Raw genomic sequence first — 15,252 nt, 5'->3', positions numbered from 1 at the left:
ACAACCATTTTTCATAAATTCTCGTACAATTTTAAAACTTCGAAGTTCGCAAAACTTTGGAGAGTATTCAAACGATGCAATAAATTTGTCAACACTTCTACACTTGTAAAAGATTGTCCACCTTTTACGATCTCACAACTTCCTCTTGAAATGGGGTTTGACCCCTCTAACATCAAAAGGCTCAACAAAGATAATCCCCGAGGATGTTGAAGCTTCAATGTATACGTTGTTGCAATCATTTTTGATCAATTCTAATCCAACATTATCATTTTGAAATTCGTTAATTTTCTGATAGTATTCAAACGATGCTATACATTTTACAGCGTTCGTCAAACACTGTGAAGTTTTCGATATGTCACAACGTTCTCTTTCAAGAAGGATTCCATCGTTTTTACACCGAGAAGACCAACAAAGATAATCCCGGTAATCCAACATTATCATTTTGAAATTCGTTAATTTTCTGATAGTATTCAAGCGATGCTATTGCGGCATTTATGGAACTACATATTATTTTTACACTCTCGCAACTCCCTCTTTAAAGGGGATTTCACTCGTTTCACACCGAAAAGATCAACAAAGATAATCCCTATAGAAGTTGAAGCTTCGATGTACACACTGTCGCAACCATTTTTTTTTTTATGAATTCCTATACCATAATAAACCTTGAAATTTGTCAATTTTTTAATAGTGTTCAACAACGCAATAAGTTTGTCCAAAATCGCAAATACATTCGATTCAAATGTTGCGCCACGTGCATGAGGCGATCTCGTCTTCGTTTAACCATCTGCTGCAACCCGCGGCGAAAAGCGAACGATCCTCGAGGGGAAAGTGAAAGAAACGTAACAAAGAAAATAGATCAATTCACGATTTGCTCTCGCGTCCGGGTTTGATGAATGCCCGGGACATGAAGCCGCGACGAGTGGGTGCTTGTTGCAATAATATTCGTAACAATGGCCATTGTTCAGCGCCACGGTAATTTGTTCCCCACTGAGAATGGAGAAAGACATTTGAAATCTCGCGTGGAACCGTCTGTGTGCTTTTTTTTCCCTCGTTTTAAGTTACGTCTGGCGTTCCCGGTGAATCCGTCGTCCATTCAGCCGCTGGATCCGACTTCAAAATTCACAACGCCCTCGGTACCTTTGATAACAAAAAAAAAAAACCAGACGAGAGATGGGATGAAATTTTTGATGAAAGTGTACAGTTTTAACGGGATACACGTTGCGCGAACAGACGGTCATCAAAAATTACGTGCGTTTGGGTCGCTGAACTTCACCAATTTGCTAGTAAGCTGGGCCTTACGACCACAGCCGCGGAATTTAATTTGCATCCGGTGATCGCGCACGATTGAGTGTCGGGTACAATCGCCAACCGACGTTAATACGATTGGACTCTTCTCTAGTTGTTTTCAGTTTTCCTTAATTTACGTATACTTCATATAAACAGTAATACACTCCTTTAAACTTTATAACGACTACAATTGAGAAGATGATAATACTCCTTACACAGTCTTATAAATTCCGTCTTTCTAAAAAGGTTACTAAGTGCCGACAATTCTTCGTGGATGTTTTACAGAAGTTGGAGTTTCTGGAGTAGAAGCTGGAGTATCGTACGTCTATGAAGTTCTCGGTGGCGTCGAGGAAAACGTATTATTGAAATTTTTAATGCAACTGCTGGCTCGCTTCTTCGTCGCAATTTCTGTAACTATTCTCAGAGTTTCCCTTTCTACCCACCGTCGTTTCCCGTTTCTTCTGTAAAAAGAGTTACAGAAACCATCGGTTTTATACACCGACGCTGTCCGAGCCCCGCAATCCATTTAATTGTCCGATGCCGGGTGGCTGTTCAGCTTCAACCCTTCGCGTAAATTGAATTTGGATCCTAGTAATGCGCGATTCAATTGTTATAATTGAATTCCTGAATAAACTTTTAAACGGGAGGAAACGAAAGGAAAACGTGGAAACGTCCGCGGCGTTTAAAGAAGGGTAGAAGCAATTCGCCGAACCGTGAACGTATTGTGAGGATGTTTTGATTGGCGGATAGGTTCGGTACGGGGACTTACCGTTCGATACTCTCGATGCAGTCTCGAGTGTTTATGTCCTTGTATCGAATCGTGCTAAGGGATGTCTTTAAACTTAGCAGGATATCCGTCCGTCGTATCGATTTCTATCGGTTATGTTACATTCGATCGCGACACTCGACGATCAGTCTAAATGTCAAATAGAATTTGCAACTTTCTCGGATGTTATAAATCGCTTATGGTTGATTGTGATTAATCTTTCAAATGCAAGGAGAGCAACTTCTGAAAGTAAATAATAATAATTAGAACTATGTATTATATATTTATTGAATTATAATTACAAGTATGTCATTTTAAACAGTTACAATGTCAAATAATTGTAATTCTGTTCAAATATATAATTTCACGTTATCAAAATTTTAATCAATTACAATTTCACATTATTATAATTACAATCAAACAGGAATTAAAGTTATTCAAATTTTATTTAAATACAATATTAGGTTATTATAATTGTATTTTAAATTAAATTAAATTAAATTAATTAAAATTCTAAGTTATTAAAATACAATTCTATTCCATTGTGATTTTAGGTTAATACAATTTTATTCATTAAGAACTCTTATAATTTAATACAAAAGGAAAAAAAGAGAACCCAGGCATTCAGAACATTTTTAAAAATTACATGTAATTAGATTGGTTCATTTTTAAGACATAATCATCTCTCTCTCTGATATCGTAATGTAATTCCACTTGAAATTCCCATTTGTAAAATTTCAGATTTCTTTGTAAATAATGTCTACTATTTTAATGAAATAATTGTACCGTACCAAGCTTTATATTTTGCAGATCGTACAATGTGAAAGCGTTGCTCACTTTCATGCCAATTCGTTTAATTAAAATTTTATTGCAGCAATTCTGATTTAAATAAACAAGAAGATGTCCATATGTCGATTTTCAATTAAATAATTTGATTTCATTGAATTCCAGTTAGTCACAATGATGATGATCACACGCATGATGCTTTTTTTTTTATTGAAAACACTTGAAATAAGGAGAAAAGTCAAGTCATAGTCAGACAGTAAAGCAGTTACAGAGACGTATTTTCACTCTTGTGTATCTAACATACCTGCAGTTTTAAAATTCTATCGATGTGATTTATTAATCGCTCTCATTCGTGCTTTACACTGCTTGTATAACTTAATGTAAATGTCCAAAGACGTGGTAGCAATTTTCAATTTAAAGTTGGGTTTGCGAGCAGCATTTTGCCTGCATCTTGCTTCTTTCGTATACTTCCTCAGTACTACAAACTTTGCGTAATAAAGACATTGTATAAGAGTAAATAAATAGTAGAAATCCAAAAGAGGAGCAATTTCACTAGTAGTCATTCTTTCTTGTATTTGTTTTATTCAAATTAAAATGTAAGTGAACAATTAAAAATGCTGAATTTCAAAGTAAACTGATTTGCACGGTTTAACAAATACTTCAATCTAATGGCAGATAATTAGCGATAACCAAAGAAATAATGAATTTTTTCCATTTAGTCAATTATTACTTATCAACGTCCAGTTTTCAATTTTCATTGTTCAATTTTCAATACTTAATTATCTATTCACAAATTCTATTCTAAATCTTCAAGTCCCAATTTTAATTTTTAATTTATAATTCTTAATTTTCTAGCCTTAATCTTCAGTTCTGAACGTTCACTAGATTTTTAGCTCGCAAGCTTCCATTACTAATTTTCAATTTCCAATCCTCAATCCTCAGTCAATTGTCGACTGCCAATTATTAGCTGCGATTTCATTATTTATCTTTACGGTAACTGTTTAGATTAGAATTTCCGATATCGATCGATAAATCGTCATAATGAAGTATGCCACTAAAAATAAAGTTGCACAAAGAAGAGGGGTTGCTTGAAATATCTATCTCAAGGTTGATCAGCCCGAACGAGGACAGACTAAATGTTTTCGTAGCATTACTTAATCTTCGATGTTGATTGAAAATGTCAGTGTCAAGTGTGAAAGACGACAGAATCTAAGGTTGCGTCAGAGGGCCATCGTTAGTCGAAGGGATTGTAATTGTCAACTTACCGGAAAATAGGTCGACTTGTATCAGACAAGTGGAGCAAAGGCCAGCCAAGTTGATGGAATGCACTTGACAGTCTAATTAAGGAATACTATGCCTTTAGGATACGTTCGACGAAAACCCTTCGCGATTCCTCTTCGTTTTTTCTTGACATTTCTTTTGTCTCGAAAGCATCCATTTTATCTTACGTTAAGGTTACGGAAGTTTGCTTCGTTTCATATTGAATCGTACCCTTGAAGTTAATGTCAGTGATAACCGTTAAACATGTTTAAATGTGATGTTATTTATTCCATTGGTAACTTGTGTGATTGGAAATAAACAAAGCAAAAATGTATAAATTCAGGGATGCAGGGAAGGTCATATTTGCACTGAAAGGCTAAACAAAATAATTTCTTCTTAACAGTATTATTACTTTCTGCGTGAGAAAGATTTAATTAGTTAGTAAAAATCATAAATGCACAAATGGATTGTGAAATAAAATGAAATAAAATAAGCTTGCAATTTGTACTTTTAGTATTATTAAATATATCCGCGTAACAAGGCAAAGAAGTTTAATTTTATTGCAAATCAAATAGTAATTAGTACAAAATTGAAGATTTATTGAAAGGTTTATTTCTCAATTAAAAGTAACAGTGAAACATTTTTTCAAAATCTATTCAATGGCTTTGTGTATGGAGTATATTAATTCATTATTAAACATTGAATAGAAAACATTGATTATAAATTATAGAATATAAAATATAAAATTAATTGAGAAATTGTAATATTTATTTGGTTAAACAAAATAAATACAAGGAACCTTTGTGTACCAGTACAAGTAGCCTTAAATTATCAAATAAATGAAAAATTCGAAGTGTACACAAAATTATTATCATGCAACGAAATTTATTGTAAAGCTTCGTTTGCCCAATTTGAAATCGATTACGTCCAACCTGATTAATATAATTGTTGTAAAATTACTCAACACCGATTCTACATTTACTTATTCATCTTACTTATAAAATATGCTTACATACATTTCGATTAAAAGTTTTCGTTCATACAAAGTGCTAGAAAAGTCTGGAACACGATGCTGAAAGCAGTAGTGTGACTCCATTGTTCCGGACAAGCTAGATCCCACCGTAGATTTATCGCCTGATGTAACCAGCCGTGGCCATTGTAATGTAAAACGACTATTTAGTTCTCTATACCAACGCCTGGAATGCGCGTTAATGCAAAAGTATCATTATCGTAAAAACTGTCCAAGTATGCTTTTGTTCTCGTTACATTAGTATTTAGTTGCAGGGATCATGGGGCACGGAGTTAATAAAAATCGAGGACACTTCAACAAACCAAGCTAAAAAGTCAGGGGCGCTTTATCAGGTGTGCGCACTCGTTTTGTAAAAATGAACATTTCTACTTTGACTCTGCTTTTTTCTGAATACGAATCATGATGAGAAATTTAATGATTACTTGTCACGGAATAGTTATAGAATAATATAATTGTTTTCAAAGTTTTCGCCATTTATGCCTATGGTCACCTTCAATTTATCGATTATAATACAAAAAGTTAACCAATTATAATATAAAACAATTCAAACAACAAACCTAGCATATTACAAGAAGAAGTGCAAAGGGTTAACGAACTCCGTAAGTAGAATTGGCGAGAAATGGTCAGACATGAATAAGTTGTATTGTATCCCAAACGATATTAACCCTTTGCACTCGAGGCCTTTTTTTCTGGTATCTGCCAGCAACTCGAGATGTTTCTTAGCATTCTATTGCCATGAATTCTAAGCTATCTATATTTGAGAATAAAGTCACCTTTACCTCGTCGACAATCATTTTATCGACACTTCGAGCTCCAAAGAAATGAAACCTAAAGAAACATTAGGTAGTGTAAATTTGCTGCGTGAAACCTAATGGTGACTGAGAGTCACCTCTCGAATGCAAAGGGTTAGCAGTCCGATCAAAGTTTAAGGTAATCATTTTGAATACTTGCTGTAGTAGTAAGTACGTAAATAAGAAAATTAATGAAATATTTGAAGCGTGTCTTGAAACAATTTATTTTCTATAACAGTCAGCTTCTGTAACGTTGAATGACCAACAACCTAGATCATTGTATTCGTCTCGAAATTCTCTAACAGATAGGTGTAAACAAATTATATGCTTTAAAACACTAAACGATACATAATCACAAAGGAGCGACGCGATACTTAAATCTCGCCGATACTCTAATTCCATCCGTAACAAGTACATTATATTAGAAAATACTATGAATATTATTCAAAATATATTTAATGCAAAAGAATCGTTGTCTTTTACGAAGTTTCAACTCCGGAGTATTAGAAATATTTTGCAAATATTCCACTAAATTTGTACTAATTGCAACAAAATCTTTTAAATTTCAAGATTGTTTCAATTTGTAAGATGAAAGTAGCCTTCCAGGCTCTGTATAAATTTGTCTTCGTTAACAATTCCCTCAATCTCATTAGGATGCAGACTCCCTTGAAATCGATAACGAACTCCGTCATTCAAGGCTCCGAAGTTCTTCTTTTCTGTTCGCTCGAAAGAAGTTTTACTTGCAGGAACGATTAATGTGGCACTGACGTGACAAAAGGGACGAGCTGAAAGAATCCGCCTCTGTAAATGTCCTCTGATATAACAGACGTGCACCTTCTATCGTAACCTTCTTCGTGACACCAAAGAGAAGGTAAAAATAGGACTTTAAGAACAAGCGATGGCAGGTCAGCTGCAAGTAACTCTTTATTGTACATACAGTGATGTAACAGGATTTACGTACAGTGGGTGTAGAATGTATTCGTACACCGATCAAGTTCCCAAAAAACTTTTTTGTGAAATTGTAGTTTTCTTAATTTCTTTTCTTATAATCAATGACATTTTACATATTCTCGGAAATCTCTAAGATAGATATAGTCCAAACAACATTTACTAATTAATATAATTTGTGAAATTAACAAAAAAATGCGAAAAGTGGGTGAAAATATAGAAGCAATAAGTATTTGTACGATTCTTATGACGAACCATTTAGAGTAGAGTTTGTAACATAAATACATTAATTTATTGCTTTGTACGAATTACAAAACATCAAATATCCAGTAAAGTACTTTTAAAAATGGCTCTAATAGAAGAATGAAAGAAGATCCCACTTTGAATAACTAATAATTTAGTTAATTTAATGCTTAGAAGAGTTGCAATAATTATAAAATCAAAAGGAACTATTATATACTTATAAATGAATGTCCTTATTTATATTAATGCACGATGTGAATATTATATACTTATAAATCAATGTGAATTTCTTTTCTTTTAATGAAGTTTTAAAAATTAAACAGTCGTGCGAATACTTATTGCTTCAATATTTCTATCGATTAATTGTTTTTTTCTTATTAATTTCGCAACTTACATAAATAGCTATTTTTTTGTACTCTATCTATTCTAGAGATTTCCGAGAATATGTAAAATGTCACTCATTATTAAAAATAAGTTAATAAATTACAATTTTACATAGTTGTTTTGGAACTTAATCAGTGTATGAATACTTTATACACCCACTGTATATTTACTTACGTAGACGACGAATGAAAGTGATATATGGTTTTCTTAAAAGGATACATTATCTGTAAAATCAATATTTTATATTCTATGTTGTATATTGTATAGCATATATTCTGTATTGAATATTTCATATTTCCTATTTTCTATTGAATATCCCATATTTTATATAAAACAAAGTAAAACCTATGTTCTTGTTCTTATTTCAGCAAACAAACCAATGCAATTGTTCCTACAATTTCACAATTAATATTGCATTCCACGCTTTATACCAATTTTCTATCGGTAGGTAAAACATTCCTCTTATACTACTTTTTTTAGCAAACAAAGGAAAAACTCAACGATTGTTTTTATTTCAGCAAACAAAGCCCTGCAATTTCTCGCGTAATTCTTGCATTAACTTTACATTTTATCCTATACCGTAAATTCTATGCTTTGCCATTATTCTTGGCAAACAAAGCAAGGTCTAGAGTCTCGCTTTTATTTCAGCATATAAAATGGTAGAATTTTTCATGTATCGAAAGGAAGACATAGTCGATACTTTGCTAGTTCATTAAAAGTCAAATAAAACCAGTTGAATCCAGAATTAAGGATTCTAAAATACGTCAAATTCTTATTGTTTGCTCAGAAGGATCCACAGGATAAATTATAGATGAATAGCAAGTTTGCAAGTCTTCCATAGTAAAGAACTTGCGAAAGCAAGAAGAGGTTCACCTCGGATTTGCAAGTGATCTCTTTGGTAAAGTGTTGAAACATGGCTCTTGGTTGAGAGAATTTACTCCCCCTCTCGGTTGTCTGTTCTCTGATTTATTAAACTTCAAAATCTCCTTTGCCACTGCAACTTCCACCTAAATTCTCACCGTGAAGACTGGTCAATCTAATAATTACAATTTGAACCATTAGATGTCAGATTACTCTCCCTTTTAAATCGAAAGACTCCGCATAAAGAATTTTTTAAATTCTTTAAATGAGTATTGAGTCTTCCAAAAAATTAACAACTCTTTTTCCACCACCCAGTATAATCCACCCTTTTCCGTTGACTGAAAGTCAAACCTGATACTCGAGAACTTGCACGTGTCAAAGCTGCCACGTCAAAGGTGATGTTTTGATATCGCGAAAATAAGGAAATGCAAATTTCCAAGGTGTTATTTATAGGCTTTAGGAACTCGCAGCCTGACGAAAGAGTTAAGATACACCTGACGGCTTTGAAGTTATCTCGGGTTCTGATTAATCGCCAACCGAGAGTCATCTTTGCGCGGTAAATCGTCGCCAAGTCAAAGGTTTGCCGCTTCTTCGCCCGAGATCAAAGATAATTTAATAGTTTCGATACGGAATTCGTCGTCCCGCTCTGTTTTTACGAGACCACCGTGTACATGAATTGCTGCCTTGCGGGAATTTCGCCGGCGCATAAAACATTTTTCCTTCTATTTTTGGAGCCAAGCTAATTTTCCCAGGAACAACCGGCTCGCGACCTTTTTTTCGACAATTTCCGTTGTGAATGTACATTCCTTTAGAAGCCTTTTGCGACGTCGATTTTAATTTAAACACGCGTCGCGAAATTAACATGAAATTGACGTAAAATTTCGAAATTCGCCAGGCTCTTTTGTTTCGTAGAAAAAATTTGCGTTGTGGTGGTCCTTCTCGACGCGAAATTTTGAAAAAGATATAAACTCGGGCTTAATTATGAGCTTTGTAACGACGTTTCAACCTACTGGGCTCGGGTTATTATCAAAATACTGTAAAAGTAGAATTATGGAACGTTTTTGTAAATTACGGAATTTGATATTAATTCATTTGAATTAACAGGTATCACAGACAACGAATTAATCTTTTGTTAATTTTTGATTCCAAATTACGAAAGAAATAATCTTCAACATAATATCTATCAAAAAGAATTTATTTGAAGAAATATTAATTTTAAGAGAGATCTATTATGGGTTAAAAATATAGCGATGCCATGATAATGTTTAGTTTTGTGACTTATTTCATTTTCTCCCTACAATACATTTCGCAAATGCTTAATTTCATATATTCCTTTAGAAAAAGAAAAATTGACTGATTAAAATATTTAGCCAATATAAGTAGCAATTCCTCCAAAGACTGATTTTTCTTTCTCCTCGCAATCAATTTAGTATAAGAGTTAAATTTAATAAGTTAAATACAATTAAATAAATCCATATATATATCCTTTATAAAAAGAAAAATTGATTAACTAAAATGTTTAACCAATATGACTATAAATTCCAATGAAGACACGTTTTTGTTTCTCCCTGCAATACATTCAACAGAATCTTAATTTTAAGTCAATCGCATTCGCACAAATAAAAGGTAATATTGACCTACTATAATGTTTGGCCGATATAATTACTATTTTCTCTCAAAATTTATCTTTGTTTCTCCCTAAAATAATATTTGAAGATGAGTATAGGTGACCAAATAAATTCTTTGTAGAAAATTTCTGATATAGGGTCGTCCAGGATCACTTTCCCGAGATAGTTGGTCCGATGAAAAATTATTCTTGGTAGCAGCACGGTTCGCTTCCTCGGCTAAACTTTCGACTAAACTTCTAACAAGGGAGACCTGTCGATTTTCGAACTCGTGAAGCAAATAAATTGCGAGACCATGCAGAATGAAGAATGTGAAAATTTCTGAATAACGAAATACTATTGTGACATGTTGATAGAAGAAATAATCTAATTTCCACGATACTTTTGTCTGGTTTGCAACACTCATCTGTACCTCTGTACTTGAACAATATCCAAAAGAACGCGTATACTTAATACTTACGATATACTTTGTATCGGAATATTTATTTATTTTACACAAACTCTAATAGCATAAGTAGTAAAGAAATAAAAGAAGAAGTGCATTAGAGGCAAGGTGCAGCCGAAGTGTTATTATAAAATGCAAATGAAAATGTAACTCAGTACAAAATACATTCTTTATCCAGATATTGACGAAAAGATTCTTTCCAAAACAGCAGACATATGAATACAAAAATATGGGAGGTTTAGATATTAAATTAGCATTAAAACTGAGGTAGAAGCTTTGATATTACTTAAATTTACAAATTTTGAAGTTCAGATAAAAGTATATGTTCCGTTCACAGCGCGATTCCTTACGATAGGAATCTCCGGGGTTGTAAGGCCCGTTACTCTAATTTAATCAGTCAGCTGTGTTTGACGAGTATACTCGTCATGGAGAAATGGCAGTATTTCGTGCCGTGGCGAGTATGTATACTTGAGTTCTCCGAGTTTAGGACACTGACAGCAATGAAATTCTAAATGTCTCATCGACTACCGTGACTAAACCGATATTTCCGGCGATATCAGCACGACCATAAAAAATAGCCTTGCTTAGGAAGTACGTTCCAAACTTTCGTTAACCTTTCCGTAATTGTTCCTTGGCATCGAACGGAACAGTGTGTAAGACATACTCGCTACTACTAAATATTCACATGCAAGTAAACTATAGTTACTAATTTTTACCAAAAACTCAAGAATCGATAACGAAGAAAACTGGCAAAAATATGTCAGCACTATCAGTAACATGCAACGAATAATGCAAAAATAAATTTTCTAACTTAGTAGTTTGATCGTTTATATCTCGAATGAAATGAAATACAAAGATTTAAAAAATCACGTGCAGTTCTAACGCTCCAAATATTTTTCCCTGGGCTTTACAAGTGGCTCTGAAAGACATGGAATTAACCTAAAATATTTACGCAGTGCGAGAGACGGGGAGGGTGGTGAGGGTGGAATACCTTTGCACAGTCATCGCTATACGTTTGATAATTGCATTAACATGACTCCCTATCGTTTACGTTTAATCCGGAGATGGCATCCAGCTAGGCAACGCTAGGAACGTCTAGCTCCTCGAACCAACCAAGTGCATCCACCGTGTTTGCATCCCTGCGAACGGAGAACCCAATTTTCCTTTGAGAGTACCGCTGTAGGGACTCCAGCAGCTTCCATCGTCATTTGCAAACAAATTTTCCTGCGAATGCAACGATTGCCCGCGTTAATTTCGATATTCTTCCAACCCTCTGGTGGACTTTGTTGCGCGCTGTCTCTCGAGATTACTGTCTCTTTTAGCTTGCCAGAATTTGTACGGTTTCTCCTGGTTCGTTATTTGGGATGTCTATTTTTCAAGCACGGGGTCGTTCCATGCAATGTCAATCAAGTTTTCATGAACGTAACGTAATATTTGTGTAAAAGCACGTTTAGTTTTTAAGAAGACAATTGTAAAGTTTTGTACCGGGTTTGGTAGACATTTTTGTTGGACTTATTATTAGTAAATTATGTTTTAAATGTCTCGATTTGTTGGACTGTATGTCCAGAAGCTGCTCAAAGTGTTCGGTTCAATGATAAATTTAAATTTAAATTAAAATTAAGATAAACTGATTCATAGGTACCGTATAAAAAGATATACTTACGGGAAGAGTATTTTATTTAGTATGTTGTAATGTGGGGAAAAAGGAAGATATATTCTGGATTAAAAATATATTAGTACCATGAGACATTTTATTTTTAAATATTAATTAGATTTAAACAAATCCATGTGTACTCCTTTATAAAAAGAAAACGTGACTCGTTAAAATGTTTAGCCAATATAAGTAGCAGTTCCTCTTGAGACTGATTTTTCTTTCTCCTCACAATGTATTTAGTATAGGAGTTGAATTTAAGGAGTTAAATACAATTCAATCAATCCATGTATATGTACTTAAGTTGGTACGTTGTATCGTAGACTAAAAGAACGAAAGATCAGTTTTAATACTAATACTCTTAGGCTTTACTGATACATTATTTTATTCTAATCTTATTCTTCAATCGTGTTGCAGGTACGTACACGTCAGCTGATTCATTAGACAATAATTCTTGCCGATTAACATGGGGTACGTGTTTCTACTGTTACTTTAAATGGAACGTGTGTTCATTGAACAACGAGTGAAGTTGGAAAAGAGACGAACTGGTATTTATGAATACATTTCAATTTTTTTTATAGATACGTATGTGTTAGATATTTACAAAATTTGTAAAAACTACGCAATCGAATGTTTTCTTAATACCAGAATTAAAGTAATGCTTCCTTAAACTGATACTTTTACTTAAGTGAAAATAGAAATTATGGGTTTCTGACTTCTTACTTACGCATATTTAACCGCTTTCCTTAAAATATTCGAACATGTCCGCGACTGATATTCCTCTCATTTTATTTCTGTTCCGCAGATAAACGATAAATGCAGTAAAGTTATATCCGATCACCCAGAAATATTCTCCAGGATAAAAGTGAATAAAATATCAAAATATGTCTCGCTCGTACCAGCTCTCCAAATAAACTTTAATATAAATTCGTATTCTACGGAAACGAGTGCATCAAAGTAAAAGTTCTGGTAGCTAGAAACTCGATTCTCTTTAAAAAGTAATTTTACGTTTACGGAAACTACGGTGAAAAAAAGAAAAGGGAAACGGCAGAAAAACTTCATCCACCGGCGCTAATAAAGTGATTAAACATTCAGGGTTTCGTTCGGAAGAGAATTTTTAGTGTTTTCATTTTACTGTCTGTTTTCAAAAGTTAGCTGGATTTATGATACTTCGGTTGCGATTGAAAGTGTGCGACCTACTGACAATATAAAATTAATTACTCGAGAAAGTGTTGCAGTATTGTTGATTACAGGAGCGAACACGTGACATTTATTTTATTAATTAAAAAAGGACATTTTGTTATTACTGGTTTTGAGTCGGTTTTGAATATTCAGCGAGTACGCGTACAACGTAACTATGGTTTAGATGGATGGATCCCGATACAAGTCGTATGTCACTTATAAATAGTACTGATATCATTAGTATCAAGATGATGTGCTGTATTACTCATTTCTGTCTACGGATTTAGAGTGAATTTAAATGAAAATAAAACATGTAATTTACTTTTAAATAATATGCAGACGATTCTCAACAATAGAAACGAATTTCTCAAACTACATAGTAGATATATTAACGAAATATGAAACAATGAATAAATTGTAATGGAATTGTAGATATTAACGTGGTCACTAATAAACATGTAGTTGATGTGACCTTAAACAAAGTAATTAAAAATGAAAGAAAAAAGACACGTAATTTAGTTACTAACTTACTTTATTAATGCAAAGTCATATTAATGCGAATATACAAAACCTATTTTCTCAAGAACGAAACATCAAATGAAAACATTTCATTTTTTTATATTCGATTTGTTTTTTTTTTTCTTTTTTTTGTGTAGAATCATCACTTTCTCGGTTGTGCCAGCGATGCAGCGACACCCTGTATAGAATCCCCATTTTACGATGTCCTATTTCCGTCGTGCCACCCCGTATACCGGTTCCAGTTGCACAAATGCGAGTAACTTACTCGAAGCGACGCGTACTCGGGGCGATATCGTTGCTAACAGCTCCCGAGCATTATCGCCATTCGTCAGCATTTCGAGATCCAGGTTGCCGGCAACAATTCAATAAAAATTTCCCGTGAAACGAGGTGAAACGTTGGCGTTCGAGACGGTCGCTCGGGCGCTCGTTCTCGTCAACGGGGCGCCCCGGTGTCGGACCATGTGCACCGTGTCAAAGGAAAATTGTGCTTTCTGTTTGCACCCGGTGGATATATGACGTCGCTCCGCGTTTATTTCTATCCTTTTAATCTCTGTCGATGGTAAATCTCCCAGACGCAAGGCGTTCCCGTTCCTTTTGATGGAAAATGGAAAATATAGCGCGAGACCGACGGCGCGTATAAACGATGGAAAAAGGACCGCGTTTCCCTAGATAAAGGAAACCGCTACTGCGAACGGGGAAATAATCGTTACGTTTCGCGAAAAGGAAGAAGGAGGAGGATGGAGGGGGGAGTTGGGGGGATACAAGCAATTCCACGTTGAAGAATTTTGTAAACGAAGTGGTTCTTCGTATCGCTATTACTGGCGTGGAAACGGGCTCTTTTTAAAGAATACTTCAATTTAGAAAAGGCGACGGAATGTTATATCGAGGATTTGCACGACTCGAACGCGTACCATGACGAGTAATAGCGTCAACGTGTACTTGTATTTATGGACCCACTTTGGTTTATCTTTGTTTTCAAAGTGCTGGGATAGGAACTAAAATAAACGAAGAGGAGGCCTTGCGAGGCTTCGGGATCTGTTCGTAGTGGAAAGTACGAGAATAGGTGCAATTCGTAAAATAAGGCCGATCGCACACGGCGCCACCGATCAGTTTCAAACCACTCTAAAACTATTATATTTATATCGAACTATTATACTAATAGTTGCACGCTACCGTGGATCTAGGTAAAACAAAGATAGTGGAGTAGGTAAAACAAAGAGCGCAAACGGTTTGCAACACTAATTTCAAATCGGTTGCGCCGTGTGCGATCGGCCTAAGTAGACTTAATTTTGTTTAGATTATGGATGTCGAACTTTTGACTTTCGCAGGTGTTAGACACGGATAAAGATTGCGAATAAACAGGCTTGAAAAACATTTATTTGAGGTACGAAAAATAAAAATGATATTTTGGGAAAAATATAAATTTAGTATGCATTTTCTGACTGATACGTCGCGACCGATCCTCGAGTCAAGA

At 34.4% G+C, this 15,252-nt stretch overlaps 1 protein-coding gene across 6 annotated transcripts in view; it reads left to right on the top strand.

The window, feature by feature from the left end:
* LOC128881613 (heparan sulfate glucosamine 3-O-sulfotransferase 1) overlaps positions 1 to 15,252 on the top strand; it is a 210,376-nt gene that overhangs the window by 128,889 nt on the left and 66,235 nt on the right. For 4 of the 6 annotated variants that reach the window (XR_008458121.1, XR_008458119.1, XM_054132848.1 and 1 more), the window contains one exon: positions 12,495 to 12,625. The exons of 1 other annotated variant lie outside the window; for it this stretch is intronic. The gene's annotated coding sequence lies outside the window, so the exon portion shown is untranslated. Of the gene's footprint in view, positions 1 to 12,494; positions 12,626 to 12,882; positions 13,670 to 15,252 lie in introns of those variants that run through there. One more of the 6 variants, XR_008458120.1, reaches the window with a different exon arrangement.

Source organism: Hylaeus volcanicus, chromosome 8, assembly GCF_026283585.1.
Source record: "Hylaeus volcanicus isolate JK05 chromosome 8, UHH_iyHylVolc1.0_haploid, whole genome shotgun sequence".
NCBI classification, from domain to species: domain Eukaryota; kingdom Metazoa; phylum Arthropoda; class Insecta; order Hymenoptera; family Colletidae; genus Hylaeus; species Hylaeus volcanicus.
The sequence above is the reverse complement of the archived record's forward strand: the minus strand, read 5'-3'. Positions and strand labels throughout refer to the sequence as shown.